Here is a 15,129-nt window from a genome sequence, read left to right as displayed (position 1 = left end):
AAATACATACTAGTAACAAAACAGGAAATCAAATTCAGGTATATAGATTAGTTGTAGAAGTGTGCACGGAATGGGTTTTTCATTCCGTTCCAATTTTGGAGCTCTTGGAACAGAATGCAAAATGGCCTGAATGTTCCAAATGAAGCATCGGGGGTGACCCAGTGTTTCGACAGAACAAGCCCATTCTGGCCAGTATGTTCCGAGTGTCCAGCTTAAAAAAACAAATTAAGATAGGCTGGTGCTGGGGAGTGGCGAGAAGTACCTTTAACATAAAAGTAACCGAAGATTTCTCTTACAGGTACTCTCCTGTAAACTTAAAGTAATTGAATCTCTTACCAGTGGTAACGTGACCCGGCAGACCTGCAAGCTGTCACTACGTTCCGGCTGGCATTCTGCGCAGCTGCAGCATGTCTCAAGAGCTCTGGCCTCCATGCATGTGGGGAGACCAGGTGAGCCCCATAGACGTACTGCCATGTGGGATGCTGGCCAGAGCACCGAAGTGGTGGCTTGCAGTGCTGCTGGGCTGACTTACCGCTGGTAAGAGCTTCTATTACTTTAAGGTTAAAGGACAGTGGCTGTAAGAAAGAGCTTTGGTTATTTTCATGTTAAAGGTACCTCTCACCGTCCCTCCCCAGCACTGCCCTATCTTAATTTTTTAAAAAGCTGTAATAACACTTGAAACATTCTGGCCGGAACAGGCTTGTTACATTCTGAGCTTGGAACAGGACCCCCTTTTAGTGGTGTCCTGTTCAGTGTTCCCTCTAAGGCGTGTGCACGTGCATGCAATCACAAGTTTTTTGCTGTCTGCTCAGTTAATTTTAGATTCTGTCCAGGTTGAATCAGGAAGACCCCATTCTGAATGTACCTGCACACATATTGTCATGATACAGCCACTCAGAAGAAAATTCATTCCGCACACAGATGAAAAGAATTAGAGAGAACACTGGTCCTGTTCTGAGCTCAGAACACTCAAAAAGGCTTTTTCCAAGCTTGGGACATTCCAACTCTGAGCATTCTGCACATGCCTAGTTAGTAGCTAATAGTAGATGAACAGGCTAGGACTGGGAGCATATGATAAAAAAAAGGAATAGATTTAGAAGAAACACAATGCAATGCAGAATGTAATGTATAGCAGAAGCAAGGAAACCTGGGTTATTTGGGGTATAACCTGGGTATAAACCTAGGTTATTTTGAGAAATTTGCTTAACATTTGAAAATGACAAACCCCTAGAATATCACAAGAAGAAGAGAATTTTCAACTTAGGATTCAGGAATTGGCCTTGTGGGTTTTGCTTTTTTTAAAAGCTAAAACATTTGCTCCTCTCCATAAAAATTTACATCAAAATTCACAAAAAATGAGTATCTGTTCATAATGAAAAAGAATAAGCTGCTAACCACAACTTATAAAGTTGCTATTGTATGGAGGTGACTTCTGTTGCAACACTTCTTTTGCATGAAAATAGAAATTAATATTCTGTTGATCACAAAGTAATTTGCATGCTAACAAGCGTGACATGCCTAATTGTGGAGCAAATGATTGCTTTGAGTAATTTCAAAAGCTCCTCATACCTATACCCATGGCTCATTGAATAGCTGCTGTGTTTTGGCAAAGATGATTATGACATGCCCCCCTTATAATACTCTAAATTGTGTTCTACTGGCCATTGCCAGATGGGAAAACATTGAACTTGCCTTATGAGGAGTAGAGTATATGTTCTGCACTTAGAATTTCCTAGAGTGCAGTCTCTGTTGTCAAGTATCTCAGTACAGCTACCAAAGTCTCTCCCTGAGATTAATGATGATGCCAAAGTGGATAATTACCTGGTTTGATATATACACATTTCTGTAGCTCATAATGCTTGTTTGTATTATGAATCAAGTGCCATTTAGCCTAGATTTGCTCCTATTGCAAATTTCAAATGAAACTGTGCATGCACAGTCAGAATTCAGCAGACCAGGTGGCATCCCAAGCCAGATGCTTTTGTAGACAAATGCACAGAAATTCTTTAATGTTAACCTCTTAGTTATAATGATACACTCGATTGCTGTGATATGTCATTGCTGTGGACTTTTAAAATGTGCATAGAATTTACAAAATGACACTGTGTTACACGAAGAAATAAGCTGGGGGAATGCTTGAATCATGTATGTGATACCAAGCCAGACTATAATTCCCAGGAGACAAGGCAACAACGTGCATGACACCATCACCATGCACACACCGACAGTTCAAGCTGGGAAAGGACACTTAGAAAACAGATGAACTTTTCCCAAATACTCATTGAGAGAGCTTGAAACTCCCAAGCCAGTTCCTAGAACTTTGGGAAAGCAGTTTACAAATATCTAAAATAAAACCAAATTGAATCGAGTGGAGCTTGCCATCTGAGACCGCCCTAGATTGTGATAAGTGGCACAATGATCTGACTCAGTAAAAGGACATTCCTTCGTGTCAAATAGAGGCCACATTCTGCACACCAACTATGCACTTGCTTGTCACTGGTCATCCCTTATCCTTCGCCAAACATGTAACAGGTCCCATTTCTAAAGGAAGAGCTCTCATGCTCCTGCTTACAGTTGCATGTGTGGCTTATTACGTGTACATTCCTGTTTGCTACTGACAATTCTTCCCACCCATGTGGTGGGGGAGTCCCTGAACACCTCCACTTGGCTTGGCTTGCCCTCTTCTAGAGCCTTGGCCACCATTATGAAGTAGGCTTTGAGTTCTAGTTTTGGTGAGAGATTTAAAAACATCCCAGACTAAAGACCTTTCTACATGCCAATGTGTTATGGACTGTGCATGTACTAAATTTCAGATTCCTCTCTATTACGGATAGTATCCAAATAATTTGGATACCTCTCTGCTATAGCTACAATGTACTGATTGACATAAATATCAAATCAACATTGGATGAAAGCAAATCTTGGCTGAAAGTCTTAAAATATATCACTTCAAGGAGACAAATTGCATGGAGACTTGACAGTCACAAATCTGTAACATATAAAAACACAATTTCCTGAGTAATTTTAAAACCATCCTAATTTATATATGCTAGAAGCTAGCTGAACTGTTGGGAAAATGTGAACGCATTACCGAAAGGGATGTGTTAATGCAAAGCACACTAATTTTATTTTATGCTCAATGCATAGGTGTGTTAAGCCATGATCCAGCCAATGTTATTCAGCATTAAATTCCATTGACTTCAATGGGAGAGTAAAGAAACATGTTTTAATGCCTTCTGTTGCAATCAGTGGTACTTAAAAGTGGTTAACTTTGGCACTTACTATATGTTAGAGTGTTTTATGTTTCCATTTAGCTGGGTTTTGAGTGGAACTGATCATTCACAGCCTGTTAAATAAATAACGAACTGTCTTGCATACTTTTATGGAAAGAATTGTGCTTTTTCTCTTTTAGTGGATACTATTTTCTTAATTTAATGTTTTTCATCTCAGAATAGACTATTATGCACAATCTGACAGGGCAAGGGAGGCATTTAGACTAGGAAATTGAATGTTTTAAGAAGCTTTCCAAGTACAGTGTTAAGAATTCCAGTTGATATCTAGCTAGACAGCTTGGTTTATTTATATTCTATTAGCAGCTCAAACGGGTCTTGCAGAGCTGTTAGAGCATTTACTGGCATCCTAAACACCTCCTGGATGCCTCAAAGGAGAACCCAAGCTATTTGCAGGAAATATTTCAGCCACAAAGAGCCTCATAAACATCCCAAATGGGAAAATCGGCATTCATTTGCACTGTGAATTATACTGCTCTCTCCAATACTTTACCTGTTGCCAAGGGAACTGTAGCCACACCTTAGCCTGTATCTTTAGCTTCTAGTCAGGGATGAAACAGGCAAAGCAACAGAGAGAGATAAGATGAACAGACACATCAGATGCTGTAAAGTAATGATGGTCCAATCACTCAGAAGAACAGATGTGCATGTGCTAAACCCCTGCTAACTTGGCAAAGAGGCACCTTTTAATGTGGTGATTCTCTTTATTTAGCAGGGGGAGAGTAACTGGCCCTATCCACCCCCAGTACAGTACCTCCAGTGACTGTTGCTGGTGTCTGCCTTGCATTTCTTTTTAGAATGTGAGCACTTTGGGGACAGGGATACATCTTATTTATTTGTTATTTCTTTGTATAAACCACCCTGAGCCATTTTTGGAAGGGCGGTATAGAAATCGAATAAATAATAACAGCAGCAGCAACAACAACAACATTGATAATAAAATTCAGCCATCCCAGGTCCTTGGGAAGGACTCAATGTCTGGATAAAACAAACAGTCAATAAAACCTGTCTGACTGTGTAAATAAATAATAATAAATAATGTAGGGAAGGGCCAAATCTGATGTCCATCATAACAGGCTGAGCACATTCTTCACAATCAGAACTACTTGCATAAGAAGAGCCTTGCAAGATCATATCAACATTCTGTTTCCAACAGTGTCTAGCCAGAAGCTTCTGAGAATCTCAGAAGCAGTACTTAAAGACAACAGCCCATACCCACTGAGTACCCCCAACAGCACCCAGGTATTCAGAAGCATACTATATATGAACCTGAAGGTTCTGTTTAGCCGCCATGGCTGATAACTGCTGAAAGACCTAGGGGCTATTCTGACGATCACAAAAATTGGGCTAGGAAAGCCTAGCCCAATTTTTGAGGATCGTCAGAACCACCGGGCTTGAAGCCGAGCCCGGTGGTTCTGGAGCGGCTAACCCACTCCTGTAGCCTGCCCCTTACCCCTTAGCACTCCGCAAACCTGGGCTATCTGCTCATGAGTAGCCCCCCGACCGGGAGGCTTAAAAGCAGCCTCCTGGCTCGGGGGTCTCCCCATTATGCCCTGCATGCTTGCACAGGGCATACTGGGGCTTCCGGGGGCCGCACAGCCCCCGAGCTCCCAAGCTCCGCAGCCCGCGAGATCCCCAGCCCCCGACGGCTCTGTCACAGAGCCGGCAACCGTGTGGGCAGCCGATCCGGCTGCCCAGGGCTCCCTGCCCGCTTGTCTGCGGGGAGAGCAGGCTTAGCCCGTTTTAAAAAGTTTTTTAAAAAGCGGGTCTCACGGATTGTGAGACCTTCCTCCTAGTGTCCATGAATCTGCTTAATTCCCTTTTAAAGCCGTCTAAGCCAGTGACCATCGCCACATCTTGTGGCAAGAAATCCCACAGTTCATTATAACTCTTGTGCAGTGTTCCCTGTAAGAGGGATTCCCAGATGTTGTGGACTACAACTCCCATAATCCCTAGGCAAAATGGGCCATTGCAACTGGGGATTATGGGAATTGTAGTCAGCTACATTTGGGGATCCCTGTTACAGGGAACACTGCTCTTGTGATGTAATACTTCATTTGTCATTTGCATTTGCATGAAAGCTATCAGCTTCCTATGATGAGCGGTCATGTTCAGAACCTTGTTTTCATTTGTACTTGCTTGCAAGAAAGCAAAAAATTGTGGTGCACTTCACCACAGGCTCAGCAACTTCCAAGTAGATTCAGGAGGAGGAAATTACCCACCATAGATTGTGACTTGCAGGTTAGTCAGCTTTCCCGTAAGTGGAAGATGAGTGTGCATGTGTGAAACAGTGAGTCTGTGTATATATTGTGTGCACATATGAATGTAGGAGAGAATGGGGTGCAGGTGTGTGTATGTGACACTGATCAAATTCTCCAAGTCTGTATATGTGTGGCACATAAAATAATTCTTTGTCATTTCACAGGTCACCACTCATCATATGCTTGTTGTAACATGTCCTGTGCTGTCACTCCATATATTGGAATGTATGTGATGATCTAGAGAATTGTAATTGTAACTGTAGAGAGTCAGTGGCAAATGGGGAGTCACTGAACTCTCCACCCACCCCCTTATTTTTGCAATGGGACATCCAAGTTAACAACTCCTTTTCAACCATCTTCCCATTCATTGAATCTGAAGTGATTCACTCAAAGTTGAAGACATAATTAACAGGTGATAGCTTCTCCCCATTTGCAAATCACCAGATACTGTATGGAGGACACAGAGAAGATGTATATAGGTAACAGTGACCTTGTTGAAAGGCACTCTGATATAGGCCAGGCTTGAGAATGGTAAAGGAAGTCTTAGGCAGTCTGAATGATCACTATGAAATTCTACTCTTTGACAATGACACTGGAAGAATAAAAAGTTAGAAATACTGTAAGTAAGATGCTTTGTGCTTTGTCTTTGGCATCCTTTGTTACCTTGTGTTTTTGAATCCTGTCCTCTTGCAATCAATACTTTTCTAGCAAGCAGTGGTTTTTAAAAAGGTTGCTGCCAGGGTCTCCCCTCCCAGCTTTCCATAAGGATGGCAGGGAGCCAACATGGTGTAAGAGGGCTACTTTTTGCCCTACTTTCCTTCAGTTCTGATTACCTCATCCTGAATGTATTGGTCAGTCTTCATGAATGTATGCAACTGATGGCTGGTAGTAAAACCCAATTCCAGGAACTGCAATTCTGAGCTCAAGTTAACTTTAATGACATTTTATGTCCTATTTACAGTCCTTGATAACAGGGCTGCTTGAAAAATGACCAACCTGACATCTGGAACTCTGAAACAGGGCCAGGCTTAGAGGTGGGTGACTGGAGCAATCTCCCAGAGTGCCTGCCTAAATGAGGCCTGAGCTTAGTGCTGAGCTGGGTGCCTTATTGTTCGTTGAATGTTCTGTCTGCACTGAGCTAGGGAGAGCTCACTGATCTAAAACAGTGATGTTAACATTTGATTGAAAGTTCTGTGGCTTGTTTGGGTACTAGCCATACTAGAGCCTGTTGCACAACTAGGTTTGGCCATCCTGCTCAAGCCACACAACTTGGCAATGGTGATAAACTTTCCATGGGGTTGTGTGCTGTAGGGGCTTCTCACCCAGGTCACTGTTTATCCTCAGAGGCGCTCTTACCCCTGGACTTCTGGGCCAAAGTCCAGGGGCTCTGGGGGCCCCCAAATCCTCTTTAGTTTGTCTCAGGTGGCGTGGTCACCTGGCTGAGCATTATGCTGCTTAATTTCCAGGGGGGGGGGGCTCCAAAGGCCTTTTGGTCCAGGTTTCCAAATCACATAGGTGCACTTCTGTTTATCCTAGGCTCTGGCACTATCCTTGGCTCTGCTCTAAAGAAAAGGAAGTCCACAGCCATGCAAAGTACTGTGTCCAAAGTAATTTAAATTTAACTGCAAATTTAAGCAAGTCCCTCTTTGTAATAGAAATGGATGTATGGTAGTTAAATCCTTAACTTGCTGCCTTCTGAAATATTCTGCATACAATTCCCTGAGAGAGAGATTTAGCAAATCATTTTTAAAATGCCCATCAAGAATCTGTTTTACGGATTAGGTATCTATTTAAAAGGGATGGGCAAATTTTATAATTATAGAGATGCCAATAAAGTTCTCCAAAACCAGATTCAGAAAAAGCTGTTGGGAGTTCATTAAAGCTCCATTCAAAGGAAAGGCAAACTTTACAAGCCCCACCTCCAAACTCTTCTTTGCCTTGGTTTAAAATCTGAGCTGAGAATTGCTGGCTTCTCTTGACTTACAAAGGTTTTGATTTGTTAGGAATGATCTCTCTCCAAGCTTAGCAAAGCCTTTGTCAGTCAGGGATCGTACTGCCTAGCCTCAGAGACTCCCAATGGGATTTTCGGGGCTAGGGTGACTTGGCAGTCAGATATTGCACAAGTTAACAGAGCTGTCATTGTGGGTAATCCTGACTGTCGAAGCAGCCAGTCCAACTTCTGCCTGTGGGCAAAAAATAGGATGGTTTTTTACCCATGTGATCTCTTATTACGTTAAACACCCCATTTAATGAAATGGAACTTTGTTCCTCCATTTAAAAAGGAAGTCATTAAGAGACTGTTGGAGAAAAATCTGAAGGTGGTGGAAGCCCACCCGCCCACCAAGGCGGACCTTCTTCCTCTAAAGATTTCCCATTGTGTGAGTGAGCTTTTCCCTCCATCTTGAAATTTTGCCTCTCCCATTGGATCTAACAAAGCAAAGCTCTCAATTACATGCAATAAGAGTAATATAAAGTGGTATATAAGAGTGGGCTCAGGTTGCTGCTTTTCAATGCCAGGTCATTTCGCAAAAAGACCTCTTCCATTTTTGATCTTATTATGGAGGAGCAGGCCGACCTGGTTTATATTACAGAAACCTGGCTGGGTCATGATGGTGATGTTGCCTTATCTGAGATCTGTCCGCCAGGTTTCCATATGTTCCATCAGCCCCAGGTCCATGGCTGGAGATGCGGAGTGGCAGTGATTTATAGGGAAGACCTCACATTGATTAGGGGCCCTGCCCTGCAGGCAGCAGGTTGTGAGTGCCTTTTCGTGATGCTAGGTCTTCACGATAAGCTTGGGCTGTTGCTTGTGTACCAGCTGCCCTGCTGCCCAGCCTCTGCCCTTCCTGAACTTCTCGACCTTGCTGTGGGCCTGCTGGTTACGAACCCCAGATCTTTGATTCTGGGGGATTTCAACAAGCCGTCCCTGGGTGAGGGTTCGATGATGGCTCAGGATTTCATGACCTCCATGGCAGCCGTTGGCTTATTGCAACTGTTGGTGGTCACACTTTGGACCTGGTTTTTGTCTTGGAGCAGTGGCAACTTGATCGGGGACTTATCCATCTGTCCCTTGTCGTGGTCTGATCACTCCCTAATTCATTTGCGGATCACTGCCACTCCTTCCCTTCACAGGAGCCATGGACCTATCCGGATGGTCCGCCCCAGGCTCCTTATGGATCCTGATGGTTTTCAGAGGGCATTTGAGGAGTTTCCCAGCAATCTGGTAGGCAACTCACCAGCGCTACTCGTTGAGACCTGGAACATCGGGGCTACAAGGGCGCTTGACTAGATTGCTCCTGAGCGGCCTCTTAGGGCTCGTGGATCTCGGCTTCATTGGTTTTCTGAGGAACTTAAGAGATGAAGCAAGCCAAAAGACACCTAGAGAGCTGCTGGAGGAAGACAGAAGCCGACAGAAGACAGAAGCCGACCAAGCACGGTTTCTTGCCCATGTTTGAGATTATACAGTGGCAATAAGGAAGGTGAAATCTTCTCATTTCTCCATGCTTATTGCATCAGTGGATTCCCATCTGGCAGCCCTTTTCAGAATCATCCATTCTTTGCTGAGAATGGATGTCACACGCCTGGCCGCTGTGACATGTTTGCTAGGTTTTTCACTGATAAAGTTGCTCGCCTTCAGTCGGAGTTGGATTCCAATTGCTCAATATCCATTGAGGTAATAGAGGCTGGGTCTTGTGATACTATCTGGGATACCTTTGAGCTTGTTGAGGCTGATGATGTGGACAGGATTCTTGCCAACGTGGGCACAGCAACCTCTAGCCTAGACCCTTGTCCCTACTGGTTCGTTAGGGCTGCGAGACAGGATGTTCTCTCCTGGCTTCAGGAGACAGTTAATTCCTCTCTTCAGGAGGGGTTTGTTCCATCAGCCCTTAAAGAGGCGGTGGTCTACCCTCTCCTGAAGAAGGCTTCTCTCAACCTTGACAATCTTGATAACTAGTGTCTGATCTCCAATCTTCCTTTTCTTGGTAAGATTTTGGAGAAGGTGGTTTGTGTTCAGTGGATGAGAGTCCTGGAGGAGACTGATTTCCTGGATCCTTGCCCATCTGGTTTTAGGCTGCAGCACAGCACTGAAACAGCATTGGTCACCCTGTTGGATGACTTGTATCGTAACCTTGATGTGGGAAGCACACCTCTCTTGGTTCTTCTTGATTTCTCAGTGGTGTTCGATACCATTGACCATGCTATCCTTCTGGAGCGCCTAAGTGGGCTGGGACTTGGGGGCTCTGTTCTTCAGTGGTTCCGGTCCTACCTCACTGGGCGATTCCAGTCAGTGTCAATTAGGAGTGAGTGTTCTGTGCCCTGGCCCCTTTCTTGTGGGGTTCCACAGGGCTCAGTCCTTGCTGCCATTCTCTTTAACATCTACATGAAGCTGCTGGGCCTGGTCATCTGTCGGTTTGGGGTAAGTTTTCATCAATATGCTGATGATTGTCAGCTTTTTATCTCTTCCCCTGGCCAAAAAAGTGATGCCATGCATGTGCTGGCTCAGTGCCTAGAGGCTGTCAGGAACTGGATGGGCCAAAACAAACTCAGGCTCAATCCCCGCAAGACCGAGTTGCTCTTGTTCAGTTTGCGATATGGCCAATTGTCTTGCGTGAGTTTATCTCTTGACGGAGTTGCGCTTCCCTTGAGAGAGATGGTTCGTGATCTGGGGGGTCCTCCTGGACTTGCAGCTCCTGCTTAAACAGCAGGTGGAGGCTGTGGCCAGGGGTGCCGTTGCCCAACTTCAGCCATTTCACCGGTTATGGCCTTTCCTCAACCAGCAGGGCTAGGGTTGCCTTTGAAAATGATTCAGAAGCTTCAGCTAGTCCAGAATACAGCGGCCCGTCTCCTCATGCTTGGCTGTAGATTTGATAGTGTCACACCTCTTTTACAGTTGCTGCACTGGTTGCCTGGTTGCTTCTGGGTCCAATTTAAGGTGCTGGTTCTCACCTACAAAACCCTTATGGGCTTAACACCTGTATATCTCCAGGATTGCCTCTCTCGGCCAGTTGTATCCCGTCCTATGAGGTCTTTTCAGCTGGCCCTGGTGTAGTGTGTGGTGCCTGGGCCTGTAGGAGGGTCTTCTCTGTGGTCACCCCTCTTCTTTGAAATGCTCTTCCCCCTCCCAGATTCATTCAGTCCCCTCCCTGGTTGCTTTTAAGGGCCTTATTAAGACACCTGTTTTGCCAGGCATTTGCCCTTTAATATATTTTTTTAATTGATTGTTGTTGGTATTTATGTTGTTCACCACCTAGAGGCGGTATATAAGAGGCGGTACATAAGAAGCGGTATATAAGAAGTGGTGGTATATAAGAAGTTTCAATAAAAATAAATAAATAGATAGACTACAGGAAAACAGCTGAAGTGATGGTGGGGATCCCACAAACAGGATAAACTTCAGGGAAGCATGTATTCTCTTCTTTGTTGAATTCACCAAACCATTTTTGCCCCTGAAGCCTCTTAATTCTCCCACATTCCATGTAAAAGTACTGCATAGTAAGGTGGAATTAAGAGGCTAAAAGTTGCTCATGTCTGGGCCTCAGATTGTTTTGGAAAAATGATCCAGGATCTTCCCATTTTAGGGGAAGGTTCTCATATAAGTCCCAAGTTGATCCAAGGCGAACTTGGAAGAGCTTTCTCATCACCAATCATCAAAAGATTGCCAGCACTTGTATACATTTACAGCTGGAATTCAGAAAAGAGTTTCCAGTATGCTGTATGGGGGATTGCCAGTATTGACGTGTACCTTTTGTTATGCTGATGTTGAATCATGGCATTTACTGTGGATCTTCTGTAAGAGTCCTTACTTACATAAAGCTGAACAGACATGTTGCCACAAGGAGGGCCAAAATATATGCAACACTCTGTCACATGTAGTCTGTCCTTGATGTCGTCTTGGTTTCCAAAATTCTGCTGTGGAAGCTGAAAACTGAAACAGTAGGGGTTCTTAAGCCTTTCACTTTGTGGTGTTTGCTAAAAATGCCCCCAGCTGCTTTTTGTCCTGCACCACCACCACATGGGGAAGGGGTTAAGAACCCCCTTCCATGTCAGTCTTCTGCTATATTTTGCAGTTTCCCCAGATGCATTTTGTAAGCCAGAAAAACTATCGAGAATCTTTTGTAAGCCAAATACTATTCAGAATGCAAAGTAAGCACCCTACCAAAAAGATGATTTCAAAGATGTATATTTTACCAACAGCCCAACTAAACATATATCAAGTGCGTTTGAACACCACATGGGACTCTGATTTAAAATGTTATATCCCCCCAGTGGTCTTTATTCTGCAATGTAGAACAATTTGCCATACAAAACTGTCTTTGCAAATATGAGGGAGAGTGTTTTGAAAGAAGCCCGTGGGGGCACTTTGTACCTCTGCAGCTCAGTAAAGAGTATACTAACTCATTTCCTAATTGTTGGAGGAAATGTGTTAAAACTGAGGGATCTGTTCCACATGTAGTGGACTCATGAGCCTGTTCAGAAGTATTGGGCAGCAATGCTTGCAGATATTGTGTTCGATAATTGAACATGATCCATGGCCTAACCTATAGGCAGCTTTATGCAGAATACAGTCAAATGGGGATGTGATGCAGTCCTCACCTACACTGTAACTGAGCCAGGGTGGAACTTGTAGGCCACTGGAAGGCCACATTGCCTTTATTGAATTGCTGTTTATTATTTGCCCTTGGTGGTATTCATAATTTATTGTGTTACTTTTTCTTTTGTTTTTGAAACTATTCAGTTTTGTTGGAAAAAATGAAACTTTTTTTTAGCTTTTTCGAGATCTCTTTAATGTGTGTGTGTGTGTGTGTGTGTGTGTGTGTGTGTGTGTGTGTGTGTGTGTATGGTGTTCAATGTAGCAGATGTTTCAGTGTAAAACATCAGCCTCAGTGCTATACAAAAGTGGCTGAGTCGTGCTCTTAAATACAACTCAGTGTCATGATTCAGCAAGAAGACTGACAGCAATCAGCCAATCCCTGTTACAGTGTCAATTGCATTACAAATCACCAATGTCCCATACTCATTGGGAGGGAATAAAATTCCCAACCTCACATAACACGAAGAGCAACAATAGAAGGGAGAAAATGGCATGTGGCATGTTTGTTTTTTAAAAAAATGAGAACAGATGTAGTTTGGCCCTCCTTGTGGCACAGTGTCTGAGCTTTGTCTAAGTAAGGACACCAACATAACATCCATAAGAAATCCCATGATCCAATACCAGGAACTATGCCATAATTTACTCCAGGGGCACATTGTCATGTTTGACAATATATGCTCTGTGGCGCTGGAATTCTGCCTGGTGTGCTGTCATTTTATGTATCTAATTACAGCACAGTTTATGAAAGAGAATAGTATTTTTCTTGGCAGATAATATTTTGACATCTTTATTTTCATACAATGACTGTTAAAATACAAGATGTGAGACATATGGCATGCAGTATGGAAGACTGACTCATCTTGACAGCAGGCTGAAAGTCTAAAACAAAATGACACGCAGAAGAAAAAAAATAATTTGTTTGGGTTCCTTCAGTGTGGTTCCTCCACCACCACCACCAACATCCCTCTCTCAGTATTTGGGCCCTACTACCTCATGCCAATATATCTGAAAGCCCTTGAAGTCATGGTAGATACTCTCAATAGCAGCAGTTGGGTTTTTTGTCACCCAAGCCCCTGCCCCTCATACAGATACTGCCGTATGTGCAACTATACTTCGAACTTAAGCCTAAAAGAAATTCTAAGCCTCAATACCCTGGCATGGAAAAGTGAGCACTCATTGATTACATTAGAGGAAATGTCAGACAAGTAAGAACAAAGTTGGAACAAAAATTCATATACTCATCTACTTCACATTTATGGGGAAAGAAACATGTTTTCCCTTATACTACATGTGGCATGTGCTTGAGGCTCACACTGCTTTTTAAGGGAGGAATATTCTCTCTGTGTGTTTGTGTGTGCACGTGCGTTTGTGTGTGTGAACAAAATGGAATTGACAGTTATGATTGTACAGTTAACCTTCAAATATCCAGAATGTAGGGATCTCAGTCTCTCTCATTTTCCATTTGCCCACATCCTCAGTTACTGAAGATGCAAAAAATATCTCTGAGGTATTTATGTTTCAGTTGGTACTGTGCTAAGTGCTAAGGGAAATGGCTGAGAGAGAAGTACCTTGGTGTCATTCTGGGGAAAAATCAACTTTATTGTAATTGTGCACCAATTACATTTCAATAATTAGGGATCTAAAAAAATACAATAGGAATCACAATGATTAAGTGAATATTATCAGAATGCATTGTGGCTCTTTGAATAAAAATGCTATGTTGTGCTTACTGAGGGGTGAAGGAGCACTTTGTGATCTCTCCTGACTGGGTACCACCCTGCCCCCATTTCATTTCAGCCAGGCAGTTTGTGTTACAAAAAACTGCCAGTATGGAGGGTGAGTAAAGGGACCACTATATTCCCAGTACACAAAAGGAAGTTTTCAAGCTCCTCTTCTGTATGGTGCAGAAGAGCTTCTCAGACCAGAAATACAAAAGGCCTACATCCCTCAGATGCAAAGATGGGTGGTTATTTGACCACTTCTTCAGGTCACCTCAGCTACCAGTGAGCATCCGCTTTTCCTTATGTCAGTTTTTGAACGTTCATTCACGTCCCTAGCAGCCCCACAAGCATTTGAGCTAATTGTATTTCCTTCAAATCCAGAGGGGATAATAGCATACTAACTGCTTTGGGAAGTATTACATTTCCCTATAGTTTCCTGTGGCTGAATCTCTTGCTATATTAGGACATGTTCCTTGCTTTCTGGGATAACCTACATATTAATTTATTAACCTTATCAGCAGCTATGAAACTCGAGAGGCAGACTTTAAAACTACTGTGCATAATACAAAGCCAAAATAATGCAGGTTTGCATTACTGGCCTGTGTGTGCGTTTTCCTGAACATTTCTTGCTGCAGCTGTTTTCATTTGCAACCAGTGTGCCCTTTCCTCATACTTCTAGGCTGCTACCTCCACCCTTTTTCTTGCTCGTCCTCTCACTCTCATGCACACATACCATTCATTTGCTGATATTTCAACCGGGGGTGTTTTAAATCAGACCCACAACTGGGTCACCGCTGGGAAAGGTGCAGAAAGGTACAACCAAGAAAAATGCAACAGTTTCATGCTTCAAAAACAATAGTCGTGTGACCATTTAAAGACTTCCAACTTGCGGTTGTTTTTGTCCCGCTTGTTGAGGTGAAGGGCCCTGCCTGCTTGAGAGGCATTTTGTGACTGAGCTCATGCATACCCCACACATCCCAGCAGCCATTTTTCTCAGGATTCCAGAAGTACCTGCAGAGTCCACAAGGCTAGTGTACAAACTGCACCTGGATGGAGCTTGGCTTGGCTAGGTAACATGGCGGCAAAGTCACACAGGCAGTGAGTGAGCTTGACAACACAGCAATGAGTGAGCAAGGCCACAAGGAGGCTCGGTAACACAGGTTGTACCACTATTGGGTGATGAGATGGCTAACTAAGAACCAGGAGGTCTCTGCCCATCTCCTGGCTCTACTCAGTCTCATAGAAACATAGGAAGCTGCCTTATA

The 15,129-nt window shown here is 43.5% G+C and overlaps 1 protein-coding gene across 24 annotated transcripts in view; it reads left to right on the top strand.

Moving 5' to 3' along the window:
* The window catches only part of PLCB1 (phospholipase C beta 1), an 807,198-nt gene that overhangs the window by 764,906 nt on the left and 27,163 nt on the right, over positions 1–15,129 (top strand). The window lies entirely within an intron of this gene.

Source organism: Hemicordylus capensis, chromosome 1, assembly GCF_027244095.1.
Source record: "Hemicordylus capensis ecotype Gifberg chromosome 1, rHemCap1.1.pri, whole genome shotgun sequence".
Taxonomy (NCBI): domain Eukaryota; kingdom Metazoa; phylum Chordata; class Lepidosauria; order Squamata; family Cordylidae; genus Hemicordylus; species Hemicordylus capensis.
The sequence above is the reverse complement of the archived record's forward strand: the minus strand, read 5'-3'. Positions and strand labels throughout refer to the sequence as shown.